The 25990-nt window shown below is 38.6% G+C and overlaps 1 long non-coding RNA gene across 2 annotated transcripts in view; it reads right to left on the bottom strand.

Moving 5' to 3' along the window:
• Positions 1 to 2761: 2761 nt before the first annotated feature.
• The window catches only part of LOC146598088 (uncharacterized), a 36946-nt gene continuing 13717 nt past the window's right edge, over positions 2762 to 25990 (bottom strand). Inside the window, exons 3-5 of one of the 2 annotated variants that reach the window (XR_014895313.1) lie at positions 13628 to 13775; positions 10032 to 10218; positions 2762 to 3234 (exon numbers count right to left, since the gene is read on the bottom strand). This is a non-coding gene — a long non-coding RNA (uncharacterized LOC146598088). Of the gene's footprint in view, positions 3235 to 8689; positions 8846 to 10031; positions 10219 to 13627; positions 13776 to 25990 lie in introns of those variants that run through there. The other variant, XR_014895314.1, reaches the window with a different exon arrangement.

Raw genomic sequence — 25990 nt, 5'->3', positions numbered from 1 at the left:
CCGGCCCGCTTGGCACCGCGCGGCGGCCTCGCCGCTCGCTCTCCCAGCTGCGGAGGCGACACAGTACAGCGGGACGGGCTCTGTCACGGCCTCCATCATCACGGCTTGCGGAACAGCCCCAGCGGCTGCCGCAGGCCTCTGCCGCCGCCGCGCCGCATCCTGCGCATCCACCATCGCGGGATCGGCCGCACGGGCTGCTCCATCACAGCGCGGCGCCGTCGGAGTGGGGCAGCTCCGTCACGGCTCGACACTGCCCCGCAGGCATCACCCGAGGAACCGACCGTGCCTGCTCRAGCCTCTGCCGCGCTTCGCATCGCACTTGTACAAAACGGGCCACCCTCCTGTCATATGTACATACACGGGTATCATTCCTGTATGTCCTGTTACAGAGATACCCAGCAACTTGCGACATGTCACAGGGATTGCACTGGTTTCTGTGAAGTTTCTAGAGGTTCAATAAATTGAGAAAATAAGACAAATTTGGTTGACTTCAGTGCAATGTCAGTAATACCAGCATACTCTTGGTAAACGGGTGATACCTGCGGTGCAAATACCATTGCCTAACAGTTATCTCACCACTTGTTMCCAAATATCACTAGGCTCAAAGGAACATGCCATGATGCTGTGCCCTGTTGCCACACGCCATTTATTTCACAACTAAATACTGCACACATGGACCTGCATCAGGCTGTAAAATGTCAGACATTCAGAAGTTCAGAAACCTCCTATATAATCTTAGCAAGGAATCTTAATTCAGATGAGGGTGCATATACATTATTACACAAGCACTGTTGTTTACATTGATTATGTTATTGCATATTACTTATCCAGTCCATACAAATCTGAGCTGTGCTCACAGCTATTCAGCTGAGAGCAGCTATTCAGGAATTATTTTCTTCTCATTGTGGTATGTGTATTTCATGGCTTACTCCATACTAGTTAAAAGTTACTCTGAATAGGAAATTATTATTTTTTTCACAGAGTATTTAGAATCACATAATTCTAAAATAACTATCCTAACTATTAGTGGACAGTTTTTCAGACAATATATTATTTCTCAGAAAATATCCACTCATTGATGCCAAAGCTTTATCTGATCATCTGCCTATACGAAAATCAAGTAAATCAGGCAGTACAAAGATTCCAGTCTAAAACACCCACATCCCTGCTGATCTCACTAGATCTCACTACTTGCTGTTGGCTATTATGGCGTTACTGAGTTTCTTTTTTGTTCTAATGARATGCTGACATATGGTAGCCTTTTTCATTATAGGCATGAAGCTCTTTCATTTCAGACTCGCCAGCATGGAACAGCTCATTCCAACTCAGAGATACAGCTGCAGAATATGTTCAGTACACACGACCTCTTCTGAAAATAAATTCAGAAAAATCTCTGCTGGACATGCAATTTAAAGTTTCTCAAATGATTACAGTAGTTACATATGGGTGAACTTGCAAGAAGTCACTTTGTAAAATGTGAGTTTTGGTGACATAGAATGGAAGTAATGAGGGAGGTATTAATATTTTAATGTAGGTGCAACAGTTTATTTTGTCCAGTCTCATTTCTGAAAACAGTTAAAAAATGGTGGAGCTTAAATCCTTGTCTATAATGAATGCAGTATCATTTGATGATTTTTGTAGCTCATTGTTGATATGTACAATGCAGTGACAATGTATTAGCTGATGCACTCATAATAGTGATAATTAAGCCATTTTAGTATCATAATTTAAAATTAAAGTTTCTGGTAGAGCTAGGCAAAAAACAGGAAAGTACATGTAGAAGTTATCAAGCAAACAACAGCACAAGTTAATTTAGTGGCACCACCACACAGTGTAGTACAGCACTCTATCACAAAGCTATTTCTGATGCCATCAGATCATAATGTAAGAATATTCAGAGCACAATGTTGTCAGTTTGTGCTTATCATTGCTGCTGTGTACATTCTATTTAAGGAACTCAAAATATCAACGTTAAAGCACAATAGCATCTGATTGAGTTGGTCTTTTACTGAATTAGGACAAAATGTCTTGATAGAACAGAGCATCACAATGATAGAGCATAAGTTCACAATGCTGTAACAATTTTCATAATCCCAGAACCTCAGAAATTGAGGGGATACCATGAAACCTAATAATCTGTTTTTTTTTCCAGTTTACTCTTTTGAAGTCACATTTAGTTTACCCCTCCTACGTTATTTATGGACAGGAAAACATTACAGTGACATAATATAGTGGTATATTTGCATTTCAATGCAGTACTGTACAGTTGCTTCTCAAAGAACATAGCAAACTGGTCGTACGAAGTAGCGATGTGAATTTTTCATCATTGGAGAGCACATTAACATGCTCTAGTATGTTAATGTTAGAATAAATTATAAGGAAGCCACAGACTTGGATTARTTAATACAGAAGAAGTATTTGAAACTCTACTACCCCATGTAAAGAGGTAGTGTGACACAGGGTTATATAAATCTATAGCTAAATAATTAAAAATGCCTGCAAGACCAAAGCTGGGTTTTATGTGTTAGAGTGTGAAACAACACCAATATACAATCAGAAAAGAAAAAGGAGAGAGAGACTTAGTTCATGTCTTTAAATTGGTTCACATTTCTAAGCAGTACTTGCAAACTGTTCCTTTCACAAGAATTTTCCAGAGACTGACTTCATTGTGTCTCTCTAATTTTAAGCAAGCCCAAGAGTTATAAGAACATTGTATCTTTTATTGACCACATGATAGAAATCTTTATTTTTATACCATGGAGCTTAGATTCCCTGGAATCTCTACTTTGAAAACTGAAAAAGTTGTCACTTGCAGGAATGACAGAGGAATGATCATCCTAAGAAGGATCCTCCTAAGAAGGAAAACAGATCTCTCTCTCCTAAGAAGAAGAGCTTTATGACTTTTGGGAATGTAACCTGGGCCTCATCTCTGTTCCTGGCAGGTCCAACATGCAGGCCTAGACTTGACTTCATTGCTTAGAGAATCTGGGTTTCAAACCAGGAGCTGAAGTAGCCAGGTGCCTAAAAATCAAACACCTTTGCAAACTTAATTCTAATTGACTCAGAAAATTTTGAGGCTAAAGAGTAAAAGAAATAAAACTGAGTATTTTTCTTCCAGGAGACACTTCATTTACTCCACAATGGGCCAGAATCTTCTGTCTTTGTCCATACTTTGGATCTGTCTTTCAGGGTCAAGCTGGAATTCAAATTTTGTTTGTTTTCTTTTTTCTCCTGCTTAAATGCAGAAACAGATTTGTCAAAACTATTAAGGCATAAAATATTATTTTGTGTTGTGAATTGGTTCTAGTCAACCTTAGTTTCTCTGAAACCGTATCAACTGCATTTTGCTTAACTACTTCCATCAGTTAAACAGCTTTATATTCCTTGGTATTTCATGGGAATGAAAACTGTAGCTCAAGTCCACTATGTTAGTAATTTGCCTGAAGTACAGCAACCGATTTCATAGTAGAACTTGAAATAAATCAAGCCTCTATATTGTCTTAGAGAGACCAATCTTCACTTTCCTTTCCTTCAATATTTCCATTCCTGTTTCCTCATTGCACTTTATCTCCTTCTCCCCTTATTAGATTGGATGCTATAGTCTTAGAATTTCTTGGAATCATAGATTGAGAGAAAAACTTAAGTTGTAAGGGACCTCATCTGGTCCAACCTCACACTCAAAGCAGATCCAGCTTCAAAGTTATTAGTTTCAAAGTTACATCAGGTTCTTCTACTCACCACCCCCCCTCCTCCTATTACTCTAATTTATACTAACCACATTTCTATTGTTTCTATAAACTATCATCCATAAGAAAGGAGCCGTAGTTGTGTTGGTATTAACCTATATTAACGTTATACACACTATAAGCATAGGGCTTGAGTGCTTCATTTTATTCTCTGCCTTAATGTGTAGGTGGTGAGTTTTGTTGTGTGCCTGTGAACAAAGAATTATGTACAACCATAGTGCTCCATAGTTTCCAAATACTAAATCATAATACAGGTAAATACATAAAGCAATAATTTAGGACAAAATGCACTACAGAGGTCTTGAAATTGATCCTCAATCCAAGTATTACAAAACAAGAAAGTTCAGAACAAAGGCTACATTGAAAAGAAAATCAAACTATGTCAGGATAGAGCAATGTGACTCTGGCATTCAATGGTGATACAAGACAGGAATTACAGGAGTGGAAGGTAAAGATATTTTAGGATTTGTGATCTCAGGTTAAATTTCATGCAGTAACATGAAATGCTTCTGCTTGTCTGTTACAGCACTATGGGGAAAGATAAAGACGTAGACAGTTCTCAAAGCTTAGCAACAGCACTCACCCAGCTGGCTTTTTTGCCAGGATCAGACGCTTGTCAGTGAGGCTGGTTAGGAAACTGGTAGCCAGCCATGCTGATAGCCACAGGCAGATCAACATTTACTTCTTGCCCTTAGAAAAGTCATTAGATGGAGCTGTGCCTCCAGTTGAAGGTGCAGACAACCCTGGGTTCTGCTTGCACTCCTGTTTATAAGCCATTTTCTATCCTGAGATCCTACCTAGTCAGCCAGGGTTGTCTGCTCAGATCCTGACTACACAGCACGAGGCAAAGTGCAAAGAAAGTTAAGCAAACTTCCAGCAGGCTCACAGAGACATACGGCCCAGGGGCAAGCCAGCTGGGCACATTAGCTCCAGCTATATTATACTATAAACCATACAGCAATTTAAAAAAGCCCTGTCTCTCATTGCACAATTACACTGAGTGCAGTGCCTGTAGATGTAATGATACTGCTTCCTGTTCTGAGGTTAGCACAGCTACCTGGGCTATCTGATAGCTCAATAGTCTGGAAGAGAGACACACATGTAGCCACTGTATAAGGAATGCTGGCCTAATTACCTCCCTTCACCGTTTTTACTCATCCAAAGGAATACTCTTTGTCTGAAAGTCTGAAGAAAAACTAAACACTTTTGGCCGTCTTTTCATTGTAATTGCTGCAGCATAAAGTGATCAAGAGTTGTATTCCCCAAAACCTTTCCTTTGGACAAAATCCCTTGTTAACTTCAATGTGACAAAGTCCAGAAGAATTCAGCTCACAAATTTAGCTGCTTAGCTATACAAGAACTAAAAAACTGTGCTTGGCTTTTCCCACTGATCAGATATGCTGCCTTTTAGACATATAGGAGGTCTGGGAGATTCTCAGTCTCTCTGTGCCTAGATGATGACCTGGGAATGTTTCGGGCTCAAAAAATGCAAGCGTGAGCTCTAGCTCTATCCTGAATCCACACCAGGGCTCTGACTTGTCTATATGTCATCATTTCATCGTTCCTCTTTGCTCATACTTGGGTTTGCATGGGAATAAAATCTGGGGCAGTGGAGTAGAAAGAGGCTGCAGTATTCATTAGCTTCTCTATCCATGTGGTCAGGGGACAGAGATTCTGAGGTCCACTGCAGTGCACATCTTCAGTATGGACTTCTGAAATAGCCTCCTGGGCTTTCCCCTCCCTCTTCTCCTAATGCCATTCTTCCTACAGACTAACTCCTTTCTCAAATTTTTAATCATTTCCAGTTTTCCAGAACAGTGGAAAGTCCATTTCCAGTCTTCATGAACCCAAAAGATTTCCAAAGATGTCAAATGAAACACTGTTTTCATTCCTCTCCCTTTGTCCATACATAGAGAGACACAATTTCAATAAAAAATAACTTATTTTCAGCCATACTCTAACATAAAGCCTCTGAGTTAGTTATGCTACAAGGCTTCAGCTGTACCAGCCTGAGAAGTTGTTGCTTTTTTTTTTTTTTTTTTTTTTTAATTTGGCTTTCTCATTTTCTCATGTCATATGCAACACATGGTTTCACCATCTTCTTTCTTACCTACCTCTTAAATCTTCTTTCAGGGCAGCTCAGAATTACTCTTCTTCCCAGTCATCAGAGTATTTCTTCATGAGCCTTCTTTGTTTCCCCCCAGGCAAAGGTTCTCATTGTTTTTATATGTTACTTACGGGCAAGCCAGTCCTGCTCATGATTTATCTCTGGGACCATGTCCTAATTCTTAAACAAATGTATTTGTTTTCAGTTTCTGCAAGAATTTCCACTACAGCAGGGTATTCATTTCACAAAGACTGCAGTAACCCTTTCTGTCAGTCTTCAGTGCATTAACGGATAGCCATGTATACCGCAGTTCTGACTGTAGTCAGGGCAACTGTATTTGATTTGTTCAGCCCCATCTTTTAGTTGGGGATTCAGCCTCACTTTGAAGAATTTACCAGATATTACACAAATTGCCAACCTACATAACTTCACTTACTTCAGCTTTTGGAGGAATTTTTCCGTACATGTTTGTGTCCTCTGTGCTTTCCTGAGCTGTCGTCTTTAATTTCTCCAGGACCTTAAATTATCTAGAAGTTGAGTCTTTCTGTCTGAATTTCACAGTTTCTTGCATACTTTCCTTTAATAAGTGCTGCAGGTTGATTATTCCAGACATACTCCTCTAGCTCTTCAGACACATTTTTCATACTCTGGAGCTTTCTGCAAAATACTTTGTTGTTTATAAAGCCACTTCATTTGCAGTTCCTGAACCTTTTTCAATTGTGGTTTCCTCATGACAGGCAATAGGGTGCTTCTGGGATTTAAGATCTGTCTTTTCTATTCCCAGTTAGGCTATTTCTGCTGCCTATACAGTGCTGGAAGACTTGTACCTGGATGCAATTACAATTATCAAATGACAGTAGAATGCTGAAGAGCTCATCTTTTGAGCAAGAAAATATTCATTTGTTCCCACTGACATTTTAAAACACATTAAACAAACATTTACATTGATCTTCCCATTTGTTAAAACTTCTGTCTAGAAAACTGACATTTGGATCACATTTAATCTGATGTCTCCTCTTAAAATTTTCAAAATGATGGCTCACTTGTGTGAAATGAACTTGACAGCAGAAAACATTGTATTTTGAAAAACATCAGTGACAAACGGGTGTTGTTAAAATGCTTCAGATGGCTGTTTCTTGTAAATAAAGAACTCATCCCTTGAAACAGAGGCTATTATTCTTTAAGTGGGACACATCTCTCAGAAAGCTGTCTCATTTTGGTAAATATTAAAGAAATAAACTTGTATCAAACCAATAGGTTTCTACAGGCATTTTTCATAAAACACACAGGCCCATTGAATAAGACACATCATTCTGCAGAATGGAGTTCTCTAGGAGGAAAAGACTTCTCTAGTAATTATAACAAAAAAAAATAGTTCAATAAAACATTTGATCTCCTTTTTTAGAAAAATCTATAAAGCTTTTCATTAAGGAAAGTTAGAAAAAATGCACGGGTCAGTATATTCTTCAAGTATATTCTTGTTCATGACTATGTGACGGAACCGGCATATCACACACTTGATGGAGGTATAAAGAAATTAAAGCTGTTGCTAGAGGAAAGGAAGAAAACTTCACCCCTCATGGAGAAATTCTCAGTGTTGCAGGTACAACAGGAAGGTATATGCATGCAACTTTGTCATAAAGTATCCTGGGGAGGATACTTGATACAGTAAGCTTTAAACAACATTGGAGCCTAGAAAGCTCCTAGAACTCTTTATTTTCCTATGTATTCAAGTCGTTGCATGAGGATAAAGAAGTAGGTTTTTGGTTCACAAAATGTTTTCTCTTTTCTAAAGTTGTTTGAATACTTCTGTGATGAAAAAAGAGACAAAGCGAAGGAGGACTCAGATTCTTGTTTTTCCTGGCAGGCTTAAAATATAAGTAAATAAGAATAAGTTGGCTACTTCTCCCAGCAGGAAAAAATATTATCAATACTGATTCAGAAAGGATCCAATATGCCATATCCAAAGCCATGTTCCAGAGTCCAAACTAAAGACCACACAGAAAGCTATTCATATATTTGGAATTCAACTGAGTAAGATTTGATTTACTCATTACTTGCTAGAACTCAGCAATTATGTTTGTTTGACAATTTTCATATCTGGACACCCATGTTCTTACTAGGAGTCGGGGGCATACTTTCATAACTTAAAGGGTAATAGCAAGTCTTCTTCTGGAGAATGTAGACTAAAATAATTCTTCCCTATCTCAGCCTTAAGGTGTTTAATCTTCTGCTCCAGTCAGGGGCAGAGATGAGAACAGAAAAGACACGGGAGTAAGTAAAAGAGAAACAGTTGTAAGAGAAGTCATAATGTTGGACAAGCGTCAGGCCAGGAGCCTGGAGCCAGGGAACACCCTGGGACAATACTTTGAGGCATTGTTTAGAGGTGAATCTGGGAAGCCGCATGGTGAGCAAGTGGCATGAGCATTTCAGTCATGTAAATGGTATTTGCCATCTTTGTCTTTTATGTGGTGAAAGCTGTGGAAAGCATTTCTGAAAGATGATTGATAGAATTACTGTCACAAAGGATACTGCAATAGACCAATATAATGTTAAAGACATTTATGTTTACCAGTAATCATCTAATCTGATTGCCTGCATCTCTCAATTTGACAAAGGTGTCTAAAAAAATTATTGGTTAATTAAATCTTCTTGAAATTACATGTCTTTAGCCATCCATATGTGTCCCCCAAACAACTGACAGCAAGGCATCTTTCCTAAGACCTTGTCTCCAGCCAAACCTAAGTTTCTTTCAAAAAAAGAAGGCACAGGCTGGAAGCTTGTTCACAACGATATTGCTTAAAACTACCAAAGGCAGAAGCATTTCACTTTCAGATTTGCACCTTCCATTTCAATTTTATTTTCAAATAAACATTCAGTGTAACAGCTTCTCTGACATCAATGTCTCTACTTGAACTACTTGTACTTGATTAATATCAGAGCATGGAGTTCCACAATCTGATGTACATCAATTTCCTGATCTATTTAAATCCTGAAAGATGAAAAAGATTTGTACATGTTGAATTAAGAAAACATCTAAAAAAAAAGCATACACTTCTTAATGCACTAGTAGCTTTGTATGGGACTTTGCTGGAAATGCTTTTACTATTTTAGTATGTTTAAATGACTTAGTATTTTAAACTATTGTGGGCACAATAACTTAGAGCAAGCAACACCATTTTGAAAAGTGGCTAATGAATCATATACTAGAGAATACTAGAAGCCAAGTTACTCCTAATATCAGGTTTTACAGGAAAAAAAACAGTTTTTAGAAGAACAGTGAACAAATACTTCTGAACGTTCTCTCTTTATAGCCTTTTTCACTGACAGTGTCACGCTATCGTTACAAAAGCAGATGTTGGTATCATTCCTGTCATGACACAATGTCTCATACAGTATTTGCTAGAATTTCTCATGTTGCAGTCTCCAAGTTCCAGCTTCCTTTCCTTTTCTAAGAGTTAGCACAGTCTGGAGCCTCAGTTGCTTTTGTGCATTGCATTTGGATGTTAAAGGTAAAGGACACTAAATGTCAGCTTCAGCCAATTTACAGCTCTGACTTTGAGCTTTCTGAAAAGGAATGTACAGGTCTGTCTTCTTACACTGATTATGCTGTGGAATGACTGTGAAAATATGAATGTTTTCTATATTACACCTGCAAATTTATAAAACCTCCAGATGTGTGCAGAATTTAGCGGCCATTATACTCTCAGATTGGCTATAATTGTTAAGAAGAACATAATTTCTCATAGAAATTTTACTTTTCTTTATTTTTACTATTTTTACTTACTATTTAAAATTAATCACTCTAATTCTAGACTTCCATGAACTCCTGAAGTTCATGGTTGACTCTTTACATGTTGGTAGACAGACTCTGTCAAAAAAAAAAAAAAAAAAACTGGCATTCTGATCCTCATCATAAACAGTTAAATGACTTCCCTTTACCTACACCTGGAACAGCTTGTATGAACAGAGACTTCATGTTAAGGAAAGGAATGGAAGGGATAAAGGTTGACACATTGCTATAGGGCTTAGAATGAAAGGGACAATACAGACCTTGCACATGTATAGCAACAGAAAACAGAGAGAAAACAGAATAAAAGCAACTTGAGATTAATGTTATTATAAAAAGCAGGCAAAGCTATTCCTGCCCTAAGAGAAAAACTAAATTTTACACTTACCAGCAAAATTCCACTGGCCTCTAAAAGCTTCCTTCATTTCCTCTTTAACCAAAATGTTCCTATGTTTCACAGCTGCATGTAGCAGAAGAAATAGGAAAAGAACGGTGGGACCAAGAAAGCCTCTTACTGACGAACTCCACCTAGGTTAGAGCTACGTAGTAGAGCACCTGGGTTAGGCGGGGTCCATCTGGGAAGAAAGAATAAGAAATGGCACCTGTTGAAATAGCAAAGAACACCAAAGAAGAATGTACTGCATTTACAATATAAAGACTTGCCTGCTGCTGAAAGACAACGTTCATTATCAGAAATCTCTGAGACAGATGAATCACCTCTGTCTTCTGCCATAATATCTGCACCAATGTGAAGGAGAGCACTGGGCAGAAACATTCAGGTACAGATCCACACAAACCACAGAGCCAACAATGAAATCCTTTCTTGGAAGAAAGCATTGAGGTTCACTGCTAAAATGCCGGATATGATCTCTAGATCCTGTACTGGCTTGTGACACTCAAAGATCTCACTTGTGTGGCCAGTAATGATGGTAACTGTGAAGGAGCAATTCTGGCACCAGTCACAGACATAAGGAATGTGGTATGTGGATACGTTGCACAGTTTTACAAGAACTGGATGTCAGGAACTGTTGTGACAATATCTAGCTCTCCTACTTCCCCATGAAAAACAAGACTTCTCAGCTAGAAGGCCTTTGCTGTGCTCTTATACTGTACTTCGTGCTACAAAATAGAGTGCAGTCACACTTCCTTCCTAGAGAAGCTTCTATGAAGGACACTTCAGCAACATGTAAACCAATATCTGCGATCTCTAAACAGTAAATGTTAAACCACCTTCATTCAAACTCTGAGCACAACAATTTTCAAGGCTTTGAGTAAAACAAGTAATCTCTTTGCCTTCTTTTCCAGTTTGTAATGTTGGAATATTACCTGTTTGGAATTGGTATTATTTAACTGTGAAGGCATTATTCAACTAATAGTCATTACACAGATAAAAGGTTTATAGAGTTTACACCTTTACATTAGTATGGAGTATTATGTGGTTTCAGTGCTGATTTTCCTAGAATTAAGATTAATTTTCTTATACTATTAGGGGGATATTACTTATCTGAAATTAACATCTGGAACAGTCATATGTATTCTAGTGAGTTATATTCCTGTTTCTTTTAAGAGGGTTTATGTTGCTTTTTAGATAAGTCCGGGAACTGTAATAAGGCTAAAGGCACTCCTCGAGCTCAACGTGAGAGCACCATCTGGTGGCAAATAGGCTGTCTCACATCATGTTAGGAATGCCCAAGATTGCAATAAACTGACACACTGCTTTTGAATTTAATTCAAGCATGCTCAAAAAAACAAACAAACAAAAAAAAAACAAACAAAAAAAATCAAACTTGTGTGTGTTAAAGGGTATTTTTTCTCCTGTGCTATTTATTATTGTGAAATTGAATAAACTGGTCTGAAATCTCCAGTGACTTTTGCAGAAAATACCATGAGAGAAATCAACAGTCAAAAATGCATGAACATTTCTTGACATTCATGGTTGAAGAACGATGTGCTCTGTCTTCCAGTTCTCTGGAAGAGTGATTACAGTTGCTTTGTACATATGCTGAAACCATAAGACACATGCCCCTGCCCGAGACAGCTGTCACCATATGGCTTCCTTCAGACAACAGTCCATGATACTGAGCAGCTCAGCTTAGCACCCACCTGTGTATGTTTAGGCATCCTTTCACATAATCCATATGCTTCCATTTTAATGATTTGTGAGGTTGTACTTCATGTAATAAATATTTGATAAGGGATTACTGGAGTTTTATGATTTGGCTTAAAATGCAATGAAGTATTTTCTTTTTGCTTCATTACACTTGTTAGTTCTTTGGGCACAAGAGCCATGCAAAGGAAGCGCCACAGAAAGCAGCCAGTTGCTGTTTGGAATTTTCCTCACACTTTCCCCAAAGTCAGCTGGGCCCATCCCAGCTTTTCAGGTGGTGCCCTTCAGGGGCATCTGAAGCCTCTGCCCCTTCCTATAACCATGGCTACTGGAAATACAGTACATGGTTAGAAAAACAGATGTTTCATAGAAATGCTTTATTTCCCATTTGGGTATTGCACTGTGCATACACACAGGTACGTCCAGTTTCTCTCCACATATGGGGGATTCTTGGGAGAAGAAACAGGATTGAACTGCTGCCACCATTTCACACCTACCAATCCTTTCTACCTCCTCCCTGGGAGATGCAGCCAGGAAGCAGACCACGTTTTGGATAAATTGTTCTGGTAGCTGCAGTCTGCTCCTTTCCCAAGGGCACTGGAGCTCCTTCCCTGTCCTAAGACAGTGTACAGCACAAACTGCCCTGCTAGAGCAATGCAATCATAGACTAAGCCTTAAATAATTTTGCAGTCAAATTTTTCTGGCACTGGTTATTTTTGATGGGAAGAAATACTCTTGATCTATTACTTTCTACCTCCCTGTATCACAGCAGCTGAAGTCCATTTGCTTCCACATTGAAGTACTAGTCCATTCCTCTTTCGGACCACATCTTCTCTATAGTCTGCTTTTCTACAGTAGATCTAACAGACTAAGTATAACATTGACTCATCAAACTTCCAAATTCTAATATCAGATCTGCCAGTAGTTTCCCCAAAGTCACTTAAGCTCTTTGTGAACATGGAGTAGTATCATTTACCTTTCTATTCTTGAAAGATAGTCAGGATTCATTCATTCATTCATTCATGTTTGTACTGTAAATCACTTTGAAGACGTCAAATGCTAAAATATTGCTATATACTATGTGGCCTGATACCTTTCTTGCATAGGCAAACCACTTGCAATCCCACTGAAGTTGTAGAGTACCTTGGGTTTACGACTGAAATGAGGTAGGAATAAAACAAGTGCCCTATGTCCAAAATTTATTGTTTAAGAACACTGCATATATTTATGACTCCCTAGAGCATTCTGATTTTCCACTGTTACACAACTTGGATAATCTGCACCTTGTGAAAGGATGCTACAATATGTGAAAGTGAGTAAAAAAATGTGTCCATGTACCTTCTTCCTCTGTGACAGACAATGAGACTGCTGTCTCAACAACTGCCAGATACATCTATAAGGTGCTGCAACTCCAAATCATGCACAGCTGTCACGGAAAGACCAGATAGGCAGGGGCAATAAAATTAACTGTAGGAGTATGTTTTCTGAATGCATCAGAAGGGAGACTAGATTCTTAATTCAATACAGGCTGTGAAGTATCACAAAACATAATCATATCTCTTGTCATGAAAAAATTACATACGAATTTAGTTCTGCTTTCTAGGCTTTCTAGGGCTCTATTTTCACAAAGATATTATTGTCTAGGTACGGGTGAAATGCACAAAGTTCAAATACCGTTAAAGTGCCTGAAGAAATCATCATAAAATAACTGTTAGTTAATAACAAGTATTTTGCTTAAGTTTAACTATATACCCATTCTTTTTGTGTTTTGAGATTGATTGAAAGAAAAACAACAGATCTTTCTTTCAAATAAAGGAGTTCCTTTCTCCCTTTTGCTCCTCCCCCCACCCTCATGCCCTCTCCTTACTTTTACCAACCTTGTCAGGTCTTGCTCAACCTCCTTCTGGAGAAAGGTGCGTCTCCTTGTCTTGATCATGAACTGTACACATGAGCAGTGAGATGACAAATCATCATCAAGTATTTCCTTCTCCAACTGATTCACTGGTGGTGCACATTAAACATGAGCTAAAAGAACATTTTAAATAACTTCAGTGACAGAACTTGTTCAATTTTTCAGCATCTTATTTTCTTTCCTTGGATGTCACTATTTCATTTTCTRTCATCAGAAAGCTTTCTAGGCTAGATAAAGTCTTAGTTCTACTATTAATACACTTTTTACACTTGGAATTTTCAATGCTTTCTTAGCATTTGCTAAGGTGAATAAAATCTGAGAGTTCAGAATTCACTTTTTTGCAAACAGTAGGTTTGCATTTAGAAATCAAGTGAACTGTACACAGCACCTGCAGTGAGTTGAACATGCAGCGTTTATGTTCTGTGCAATTTGATTGGATTTAGCTTCTTCTTAAAGTATGTTAGAGCACTACAAACAAAAACCAGTTATCTGAATATATTTTTTCCAATGGAAATGTGACTTTTTTGTAACTTCACCTTCAGAACTAGGGGAAGCACTAGGAGTCAACTTTYAGAGAACTGATTTGCAATGCTCTTGCTTCTTTGTCATGGTGAGTGCCTGTACTGTTAGGAGTAGCAGCACAGTGTGAGGAATAAATGTCACTTGATAAAATGTGAAAAAATGCAGTTCTACCATGTGTCCACCCTGATATCCACGTTCCTTGTAAGTCTAGCAGAGGACAAACTTAGCTTTGAAGACTGGAGGAGTGAAGAGATTTTTCTGGGATTGCAACAAGAATCTTTTTCCAAGGATAATTCTAGGTCCAATGATACCAGAAGACAACTTAAACCATGGATATTCTAAGGAACAAACAGTATCCTTGGGGATATATGTAGATCTTTCCAGGGAAATCAACATAAAAGATATACAAGACAAATATTCTTCTTGTTGGAAAATAAGAAATTCTCAGGGTGTTTGGTTTCCATGTGGGATTTTTTTGGAAATATTGAAGGAATTAAGTAGAGAGTGGAAGAATTGTTTTAAAGTAGAGCAATCGTTCTCAACTTTTATATGTTGGATTTCATGATAGACCCCAAGTCCTTAAAAAGCAGATTAACATTTTTAAAAGCTTCTTAATTACATTTTTAAAAATTATTTAAAATTCTATTTCATGGTAGTGAAAACCATGTAATAGTTGAGAACTATGAACAGCTTATTATAACCTATTTTTGTAATGAGCAGATCTTTGGGGATATATGATTTTGGAGATTAAGCTTATACTACTCATAACTACTCATAGCAATGCTACTGCTCATAGCACTTACCAGTATTCTGATGTAGGAGTGTAACCTTAATCTCCAAAATAGTACTTATCATCAATGTGTATTGTGTGAAACACTATTTCTATATCTATTTTGTTACTTATACCAAATTTATACTCAAATCTACAAACTTTGTTTATGTAGGTCTGGCTTTCTCTAGGTTTGTGCTGGGTAGAAACCGACAGTCTTTGCTATGCAGCTGATCAGAAATGCTCATATTCCTAATTAATGTGGCACAACATTTGTGGCAGAAACATCTACCTGGAAGAAGCAGTGAGCAGGGATGGTGATAACATCCTAATGCATTCATTCTAAATCTGTAAGAGGTGATCTGTCAACACTTAAACTGTATTTTTTGCATAGTAAATTGTTTAGATATTTTTCCTTAGGATGAGGAATTTTGGTTATCTGTTTCCTTCTCATATACACGAAGAACTTACTTCTCAATTAACGATATGAAGTAGGCATCCCATACATTTTGTCTCAGCAGTAAGAACAAATAAATTCACTGTTCTTGATGATAAACTCGACAGACACATTAGGCGTTTTAGTTAAAAGAAAAAAGAACTTTCCCTTCTGTCCACKTGAGGGCAGTGTTTGTAACAGCACAGTCAGATGCATAGCAGTGCCTATTCCTTGATGATTTCTTAGGTGGCTTTCAGAATGTAACTGTCCACTCTGCATTTTTTTTTTTTTTTTTGGCAGATGAGAGAGAAATGTCTTTAAAATAATACATAGAGGAAAATATTTTTTCTTATCTTTATATCTTTACTCTTTTATTCTTTATTCTGTTTATATCTTTATATCTGTATTTTAAAACCTGTCAACTCTACTCTAGTACTAAAAACCAGAAAAAAACCCACCTTTGATAGCATACTAATTAGGCCCTAACACACAATCAAGGTGATCTTGCTCAGCTTTCTTATATAAGCAAGAATTGAAGATTATCCTTGCAAAGATGAAAAGCAATTTTATCCCAAAGGTTATTACCATTTTCTCTCAATTCCCCAGCAATTAACCTCTATCTTGCTCACAGTACATGAGTCACTTGGATCCATTCTTCTTTGACCGTGGATGTCACCAAAGGAAATAGCCACAACAGAAGAGAAAATTTCCAGATCAAACATAAGTTAAACACTAAGTTCCAGAGCTTATCCCTGTGCTAGGAGTTGGAAGGAGTCTCTTAGAAACCAATGTCCTACCTAAAATTTCACTAAGTCTGTAGGGACACAATTTTCAGAGGTATTTCTATCCAATTTCTATAAAATTTAACTTGTATGTTTTTGAATAAAAGCTTTCTTTTCACTGAAAATGTCAATTAACAGATATTATATATCAGAATTTAATACTAAGTAGACTTCACTGAGACCAGGATTTCATGCTGTGCTTCCCTATCTTTACAACAGTAAAAGCTCTCTGCAAATGTATGCATGTTGCCTCTCAGAATGAAAAGCAGGTAGCTAGAGAATTTGATCTGTAGGTAAATTCTCCTTTTCAGAACACTGATCAAGGCAGATGCCCCTGTGAGAACTTTAGGCCTGTAAGAGCAGTGCTCTCCAATGAAACCTATATGAGCTTCTGTGCTTATGAAATTGTTCAAATGAAAAAAGAAATATCCTCATGGTATCGTTTCAATGGCCACTTAAGAGGATTTGGTCCATTTAATTTATACTGATGGAAGTCTGTGCCACAGAACTTCAGAAAGTGTTGTCAGAGATCTTCTATGTCAGAAAAAAATAAAGGTATTACAGTACCAAATTTACAACCCTTTGTGCATATACACTGTGTACATACACTGAGTGAACAGAAAAGCATTATGAAGTGCTTTTTCAGCTTGTGATATGTGTGATTTAGACGGTATGATAAGTTCAGATGACCCCTCCTCCCACATATTACTTTGTACTTTTGATTTGTTTTCCTAGTTCTAAGAAAGATATTTGAAGAAATCAATTGGCTGTAGAGATAGAATGATAACAGAAGCCAAGGAAAATGCATGCTAGGCAAAGTATGTCCTTTGTGATACATCCATCTCAGCAGATCTACCTTTAATTACAAATACTCATGACTAATGGCATAGTTTTAATTATACTGGAGTACTTATTATTGAAATGCTGCAAATGCATCAGATTTGCAAAAGCTTTTCCATTTGAATGTTTCGCCACTGCCTGCTGAAATACTTTAGGAGGCTGTAATTTTCTACAAAAATTGACAAAGCCAACTTGCAGATCATGTATTGTAYAATAAAGATCCCCAAAGAGGTAAAACACAAAATATTGATTTAAAGAAGTTTAAATGCTCCAGTGTTCTTTCCTTTCACATTCTTTTTCCTGATTTAAATAGTGAAAGTGAGGGGACAAAACACCTATGGGAAACTTATACTCAGGTGATGACATGAGACATTCTTATGATCATAGGAATTACTCAACTAGGTCAAACTCATTCTTTATCTTTATCTGCTGTATCCTCTTCTTTATCTACTTTATTTATGGCTTTATTAGTATATTCTAAAAATTTGGAGAGATATGTAAGATGGGATCTTTATCCTTCATATTGCAATTTTTGTTCTTCCATTTTAACTATTTGGGCAATCAACATACTTATTATTTTGTAAAACACCATATCATCATATGCACATTTTTTAAAGATTGACACAATTCGTTCACTCTCCTCAAGAACAAAGGCTATTTCTATTGAATATTTTGCGCATTGTAAACAAAACTAAATATCGAAGATCCCTTAATCACCTTACTTAGTTTGTTTCTTTCTCTAATTATTATACCACTTTCTTTTTAATGACATTTGAAATGTCTAGTTCAGTTTCTTTTGTCGAGCTAAAATATCATTATTTTTGGTAAACCTCTCTTTGTACCATTTAATAAATGGTACAAAGTTCTCTTTTTTCCTTGCTTTTTGTTTTGCATATGAAACTGCTATATTACTCTCTCAGTCTAGGTCTTTCAATGAGTCTTTCAGCCTCACTTTGGTCCCTACGTAATCACAGAGCAAGTCCTCTTGAAAGTCATTTCTGGGCACATAAGGAGAAAAAAGTAAATTGGAATAGCCAGCATGGCACTCACTAACCTGATTGCCTTCTATAATGAAGTGACTAGATCTGTGGGATAAGCAGAAAGCTGGGAATATTGGTTGCGTTGACTCTAGCAAGGCTTTTGACACAATCCCTCACAGCATTCCTGTAACCAAGTTGAGACACTACAGTCTAGACAGATGGACAACTAGATGGATGAAAAACTGGTTACATTATCAAACTCAAAGTACAGTGGCTAATGCTTTGTACTACATCTGCAGGCTGACTGCCAGTGGAGTTTCTCAGGGGTCTACTCTGGGACCTATCCTGTTTCAAAATCTTATCAGTAACAGGGATGATGAGATAGAATATGCCTTCTGCAAACTTGAGGGTGATACCAACTTGAGGGGTGCAGTCAAAAGCTCAAAGGCAGGGTTGCCATTCAGAAGGATTTGGAGTTAGTTTTCCTTGCAACAGTAAAGCCTGCAGACTGGTTGGAGAGCAGCTCAGCTGAAAAGGACCTTGCGGTCCTAGGGGACAGTGAGCTAAACATGATTCAGCAGTGTGCCCTGGCAGCAACGAGACTAACAGCATACTGGGCTGTATCAATAGCAGCATAGTCAGTAGATTGAGAGAAGTGTTTATCCCCTATTACTCAGCACTCGCTAGATTTCATTTGGAATACTGTGTCCAGTTTTGGTCTCTCAGTACATGAAAGATAATCAAGTTGAGCAAGTCCAGCAGAGGCCCACCACAATGGTCAGGGGACTGGAACACTTGTCTTAAGAGGAAAAGCTGAAGGGAGTAGGCTTGTCCAACCTGGAAAAGGCTTAGGGGTGATGTAACACAAGCTTTTATGTACCTATGAGGAGGTTGCCAAGAAGACAGAGACAAACTTTTTACAGAGGTGAACTGTGAATGAATGAGAGGCAATAGCTACAAAATGAAACGGGAGATTCTAACTCGGTATAAGGAAGAAAAAATTCTCACTGTAAGGATAACTAAACACAGAAACAGGTTGCTCAGAGATCTTACGGATTCTCCATCCTTGGAGATTTTCAAGACCTGACTGAATAAAGCTCTGATYAGCCTGGTCTGAATTTACTGTTGAGGTTGGACTAGATGGCCTCTGGAGTCTCTTCCAGTGTGAATGATTCTAGGAAATAGGAGATAATTAAATCTGCTTCTTCTTTTGTTAAAAATGTTACACAGACAGTAACCTCTTCAGAACATGGAGAAATCTGAAAAACCCCCTCATTGTTTGAAGTCTGTACTCAGAAATGACAAATGTAAGATATTTGGTGATGAGAACTATTGATGTGTGATATGATCACTTAGTCTAATGCTATTTACAATGCAGCCAGAGAAGCTGTGACTTGTTTGCACCTGTGTTTCATTGTCACAGATGGACTAGGATGCAAATAAATGCCTGTAATGAAGTATTTACCATACTTATGCAGTGAGATAATACAGAGAAGTGTTTTATTACATGGAGGTGGGATTGGCACCAGCAATAACAGCTGTCAGTGCAAGCCTTTCCAGAAATCCAAAGAATGACAGTCATTCAATTCAGTGTTTATATTTTTGCAAAGAGATTTTACTTCATGCTTCAAGAGAATAGAGCTATAAATTAAGCACAAAAATATGTATTCATATTTCTTCAGAAATATGTTACGTAGTTTGCCTTACTGCTCATATGACTGATTTTAAATTAGGAATAAAAACCCAGGAGAGAACCACAACAGAAGATGGATAAAATAGGGAAGGTTGATGGAAAGAAAATTAGTATGTCTGGAAAGCTCAAAATATGACACATCAGTAGAGTGAAAATCTAGTAATACTGAGCTTGAGAAACTTAAAAAACAGTCTGTATATTTTGTGTAATATCTCTGTGAATCTCAGCACTGGGGAAACAAAAAGAGATTGCAGCCCCAGTCAAGTTGGAAATATGTGCTTCTTTGAGGAGTTAGATCACTTAGGGAGAAGAGAGCGTGTAGCTGTTACATAATAGGCCAGCAATAGAGCTGCAGCCCCGCGCTCTGCACTGCTGGCTGGAGAGCAGGACCCCACATTCCAAATCACAGCTCTGCCTTTGGACCTTGCAATCAGATCATTATATAGTGTGGACTGCTTTTACGGGCATGTATCTCCACTTATATTCAGCKATGCAAGGGCCTTGCATTGATATTTCCTATTGTTATAGGAAGGTTTCAGTTCTGTGATTTTTAGACATAATTTTTCATACTTCTATTCACCTATCTGTAAAATGGATAGTGTAATTCTTCCTCAAAGATGGTATGAGAATTAACTTTTTTTGTACTTCTGGAAAACAAGCAAGAGACCTGTTCTGACATTAATGATAACAGAGCTGTACAGCACACTTTCCTGGAAGGATACGATTCCTCTAAGTACATTCCTAATGTGATGAAGTTGTATTGAGCATGTGTGTATTCAGATCTGCCCATTCCAATCTGGTATCCTTTCTTCACACTGCTAGGCTACTTAGACACTGTGGCAGTGAGGTATGTTACTGCTCAGCTTGATAAAACAATAATTTGACATATAATTGTGTGCATTCAGAACTCCTGTGGTATTCTCGCATATTGTATGCAAATATTCCCGGTATATGAGTTCACAGTAAAACGATCGTAGTAGAGTTTTAGAGAGCATTTGATCCAAGGAAGGTATGTTAGGTAGTTTGTCTTACTGCTCATTTTATGATATTCCACTTACTATACATAAGGTCTGCAGATTTGTATGCAGTGGCTCCTTTAAAAACAAATTTCAGAACTCCATATTGAGATCTTCCCTTTAGTATTAAGTGTTTCTTAAATACTATTGTTTTCCAGAGGAAGAAACACTTCTCCAGCTTCTGTTGTAATCTTAAGTCAAGGACAGAATTACAAATGTGCATGATTCAGACTGAATATTTTCTCCTCTCATGTAATTCAGCCATGTGCAACCTACCTGGTGCATACAAAAGTAGGCCTTTTTGCCCCTACCAAATTTAACTTTAGAATCTTCATTAACSTCTGATATTTGAAATCTACTCCTTTTCTTACATTCATTTTAACAAACATCTGCAGCCAAAGTCTATACCCTCATACACTGAAACGATGATGGAGACGGTGGAGTTCATGATGCTGTGGGTAGGATAATAAGTAGGATCACAACCCTGGACTTCAGCAGAGCAAACTCTGGCCTCTCTGGGGACTTGGAGGAATTCCACGGTTTAGGGCCCTAGAAGGAAAAGGGGGGGGGGGGTAGTAGGCTAGTTAATATTCAAGCATCCCTTCTTCCAAGCTCAAGAGTAGTGCATCCCTATGAGTAAGAAGTCCAGCAAAGGGGGCAGGAGACCTGCATGGATGAATAAGGAGCTCCTGCCAAAACTCAAACAGAAGGAAGTCCACAGAATATGGAAAAAGGGAGAGGCCACTTGGGAGGAATATAGGAATGTTGTCGGAGTAGGTAGGGATGCGACAAGGAAGGTAAAGGCCCATTTGGAATTCAGTCTGGCAAGGGATGTCAAGGACAACCAGAAGGGCTGCTTCACATACACTAGCAAAAGGAAGACTAGGGAGAATGTGGGCCTGGTGCTGAATGGGATGGGTGCCTCAGTGATGAAGGATACAGAGAAGGCAGAGTTACTGAATGCCCTCTTAGCTTCAGTCTTTACTGCTAAGGTCAGCCCTCAGGAATCCCAGAAACAAGGGAAACAAGAAACAAGACAGAAAGTCTGGAGAAATGAAGAATTTCTCTTGGTTGAGGAGGCTAGAGACCTTCTAGGCAAACTTAACACCCACAAATCCATGGGCCCGGATGGGATGCACCCACGAGTGCTGAGGGAGCTAGTGGACATTACTCCTAGGCTGCTTTCCACCAGCTGTGAAAGGTCGTGGAGAACAGGAGAGAGAGAGGTGCCTGAGGACTGGAAGAAAGCCGATGTCACTACTGTCTTCAAAAAGGGCAAGAAAGAGATCCCAGGCAACTATAGGCTGGTCAGCTTCACCTCCATCCCTGGAAAGGGGATGGAACAGCTCATTCTGGATGTCATCTCTAAGCACGTGGAGGAAAAGAAGGTGATCAGGAGTTGTCAGCATGGATTCACCAAGGTGAAATCATACTTAACCAATCTGATAGCCCTCTAGGATGGAATGACTGGCTGGGTAGATGAGGGGAGAGCAGTGGACGTTGTGTACCTTGACTTCAGCAAGGCTTTTGACACTGTCTCCCATAACATCCTCCTAGGTAAGCTCAGAAAGTGTGGGTTAGACGAGTGGACAGTGAGGTGGACTAAGAACTGGCTGAAAGGCAGAGCTCAGAGGGCTATCATCAGAGCTGCAGAGTTCTGGCTGGAGGCCTGTAGTTAGCATTGTCCCCCAGGGGTCAGTACTCGGTGCAGTCACGTTCAACTTATTCATCAATGACCTGGATGAAGGGACAAAGCTCCTCCTCAGCAGGTTCGCTAACGATACCAAACTGGGAGGAGTGGCTGACACACCTGAGGGCTGTGCTGCCATTCAGAGAGACCTGGACAGGCTGGAGAGCTGGGCAGAGAGGAACCTCATGAAGTTCAACAAAGGCAAGTGCAGGGTCCCGCACCTAGGGAGGAATAACCTCACGCACGAGTACAGGCTGGGGGCTGATCTTCTGGAAAGCTGCTCTGCGGAGAAGGACCTGGGACTCCTGGTGGACAATAGCTTGACCATGAGCCAGCAATGTGCCCTTGTGGCCAAGAAGGCCAATGGCATGCTGGGGTGCATTAGGAAGACTGTTGCCAGCAGGTCAAGGGAAGTGATCCTGCCCATCTACTCAGCCCTGGGGAGGCCTCATCTCGAGTACTGTGTCCAGATCTGGGCTCCCCAGTACAAGAGAGACAAGGAGCTACTGGAGAGAGTCCAGCGTAGGGTTACAAAGATGATTAGAGGACAGGAGCATCTCTCTTGTAAAAAGAAGACTGCAAGAGCTGGGCCTCTTCAGCCTGGAGAAGAGAAGACTGAGAGGAGAACTTACCCGTGTTTATAAATACCTTAACAGAGGGTGTCAAGAGGATGGGGCTGGTCTCTTTTCAGTAGTGCCAAGTGACTGGACAAGAGGCAACGGGCACAAATTGAACCACAGGAAGTTGCACCTGAATATAAAGCAGAACTTTACTGTGAGAGTGACAGAGCACTGGAACAGGTTGCCCAGAGAGGCTGTGGAGTCTCCTTCTCTGGAGATATTCAAAACCCACCTGGACACGATCCTGTCTAACATGCTCTAGGTGACTTTGCTTGAGCGGGGGGGGGGTTGGACTAGATGATCTCCAGAGGTCCCTTCCAACCTCAACCATTCTGTAATTCTGTGATTCTGTGAAGATTTGCATTGCTCCTCTGATGGAGTACAACTATGTCAGCTGCACAACTGTAAGCTAGAGGGATGCACTCATTTTAAAGTGGTGTGCAAAGGACCTAGTTTGCAGAGTGAATGGGTATGTTTAGAAAATTAAGTTACATAATTCATCTGTTTGGGGGATCAGCCATCCCTGAAGTTCTGAAGAAGGTAGCTGGGCTGGGTTATTTATAGACTCTGTTCCTACAGTTACAGCACAGATGCTAGCATGGAACAAAAATAAACTGTTAGCTCGAGCCACCTCTTATGTACACCTTAGTACATATATATAATACTCTCAAAAGCATTCATGAAGCTCCTAGATACAAAGAGATTTTAGAGGTCTAGGATGCTGCTGTTGCCTCTTGCAGAATCTGTTTGCACATTAGTATGTCTAATTTCCTATTAGCTTCTGACTGTACTTTTATACTGTTCTTCAGGTCATTTGTGTGATAGAGGCACCTGGAGACTCATTTTAGAGGAGTTTCTGAGTGCTTGGGAGAGAAAAGAGGGTACTAATCTTGGGAGAACTAATACAGTGATTGACTATATTATTATTCTGTCTTTAATTTCACAGGACTGCTAGGATGAGGGGTCAGAATCCTTCCTTTACATGGACTCACAGTTTGTTTTCTAAGAAAGATGCATTTGTAGGATCACTGTGAAAGTCCACTGGTACTGCTACAGAATGGTAAAGGTGCATAAGAATTCATGAGTGGTCTATAGCTGAACAGTTCACAATCATGGAGCCATGAAGAATCAGTCAACTTATAGAAAGGGAAGAAATGGTATACAGTAGGAAATATATGTTTCAGCTGCTTCTTATGTATTCTGCTGTTATTTAATATATATGTCTATATATACTCATTGTTATTTTTACTTAAATACTGAAAAACATTCAAGGGAATAGAGATGGCTAATGAGCAGTAATAAAACAGCGAAAGAATGAAAAGAACAAAAGTTTTTTGGCTTATAGAGGAAAGCCTGTTCCTAACACAGGGGTCAGCACAGAAGACATCATGTTAGGGATAGGACTTTATAGGGACAACCCTTTTAATAAGGACCCTGAAGCATGGAAAGATGAAGGGGCTTGCTCAGGCTATTCAGCAAGTGATGAAGAGCCAAAGAGGGAATTGGTTAGTCCTTACCTCCATTAGACTATGCTACGAGATAGAGAGATCACAATGTAAACAGAGGTTTGCAGAAAATGAGGGCAGAAATATATGATTAGGTCCTTCACTGCATAGCATTCTGTATTGTCATTCATGCACTGTGCAAGCTAATTTTGATTTGTTAATATCCAAGTCCAAAATGCCCTAGTTAAAATGGCAATGTGTGATGCATGACAGTGGATATCTAGGCCTTTAGCAAAAAGCTGAGAAAATTAAGATGAGGAGTTTGCATTTTATATGGAGGGAGAAAAGCATCTTAGGAACAGATTTCAGCAGAGACTAAATCGAGAACAAAACAATTTAGCAATAAAAATCTAAAAATGAGATAGTCTGTATACCTTTATGAGAGATGAGAAATATTGATGTCAGAAAGAAAGAGGCTACAAGATCTAAAAGAGAAATACTGAGTTAGATTACTTTAGACTAGTACAATCTGATTCACAAAAATTACCACTACAGTTAGTAATAATGCTCTCCTCTGTTGAAAGACCTATTAGAAAAGGCAAAAATTATGATCTATTGAGCCAAAAGATATTTTTTCCCTCTTTTGAATCTCACTGGCTCAACACAGAGACTGTGGGAGAAACATAGAAACAAAAACAAACAATTGTTAATTGAGACCCACACATCTTACCATAAAGTGCATTTTATCATAGGCCACGCCGTCAAATCAGACCACGGAAAAGAATGAAGTAAAAAGCAGAACAGAAAGTGACTGATGCTCAAGTTGCATAGAAGGTGCTAGACTCATTGATGCATTATATTATGAGAATTACTGCAAGAATTTCACTCTAATATTGACATTTCAGAAGATCTAAGAAGAAAAATGAGTTTTGAGAAAATTCTTGTTCAATATGGAAGTATAAAAAGCAAATTAACTGTACTTAAAATGTTTTTTGAATTCTATAAAAGAAATATTAATTTGAGAATCTGATGTTGACAACTATTAATAATCAGAGAAAAAGACGGACCAAATAAGTGTGATAAAAGGCAGAAAAAATACTATCCCTTCAGAAAATAGGATCTATTATACTAAATATACAAATACATTAAAAGAGGTTTTGAAGAAAGTTCTAATGAGAATATATAAAACTATTACGTGATTTAATAAGTCTTGTATCTAGAAGTTTTCATTTATTTAATTTTGTTTCTGGGGCAAGGTCTTTTGTGTATAACTTAAACCATTTTATCTGCCGTAATTACATCTCAAATAATGAAAAGCTCTCTATAAAATAAAATGTATTTTTTGTCCGTAGTAACACCATTATTGGAGGCTCTACATCTTGTTCCATGTTTGCACAGCACCTAGTACAACATTTTCTTCTGTAATTCAAGCAAAACAAAGATTTGTGCAAGCTATTTATTTTTCATGTTTTTCAACTAACTTGCTATGCTCTTCAACTTTTTCAGAACCTTCTGAGAATTGAAGGAAAGGTCTG

The sequence above is a fragment of the Rhea americana genome, unplaced genomic scaffold, assembly GCF_003343005.1.
Source record: "Rhea americana isolate MKP2758 unplaced genomic scaffold, rheAme1 scaffold_17, whole genome shotgun sequence".
Taxonomy (NCBI): domain Eukaryota; kingdom Metazoa; phylum Chordata; class Aves; order Rheiformes; family Rheidae; genus Rhea; species Rhea americana.
Note: the sequence above shows the minus strand (reverse complement) of the source record. Positions and strands in the feature narration are given on the sequence as shown.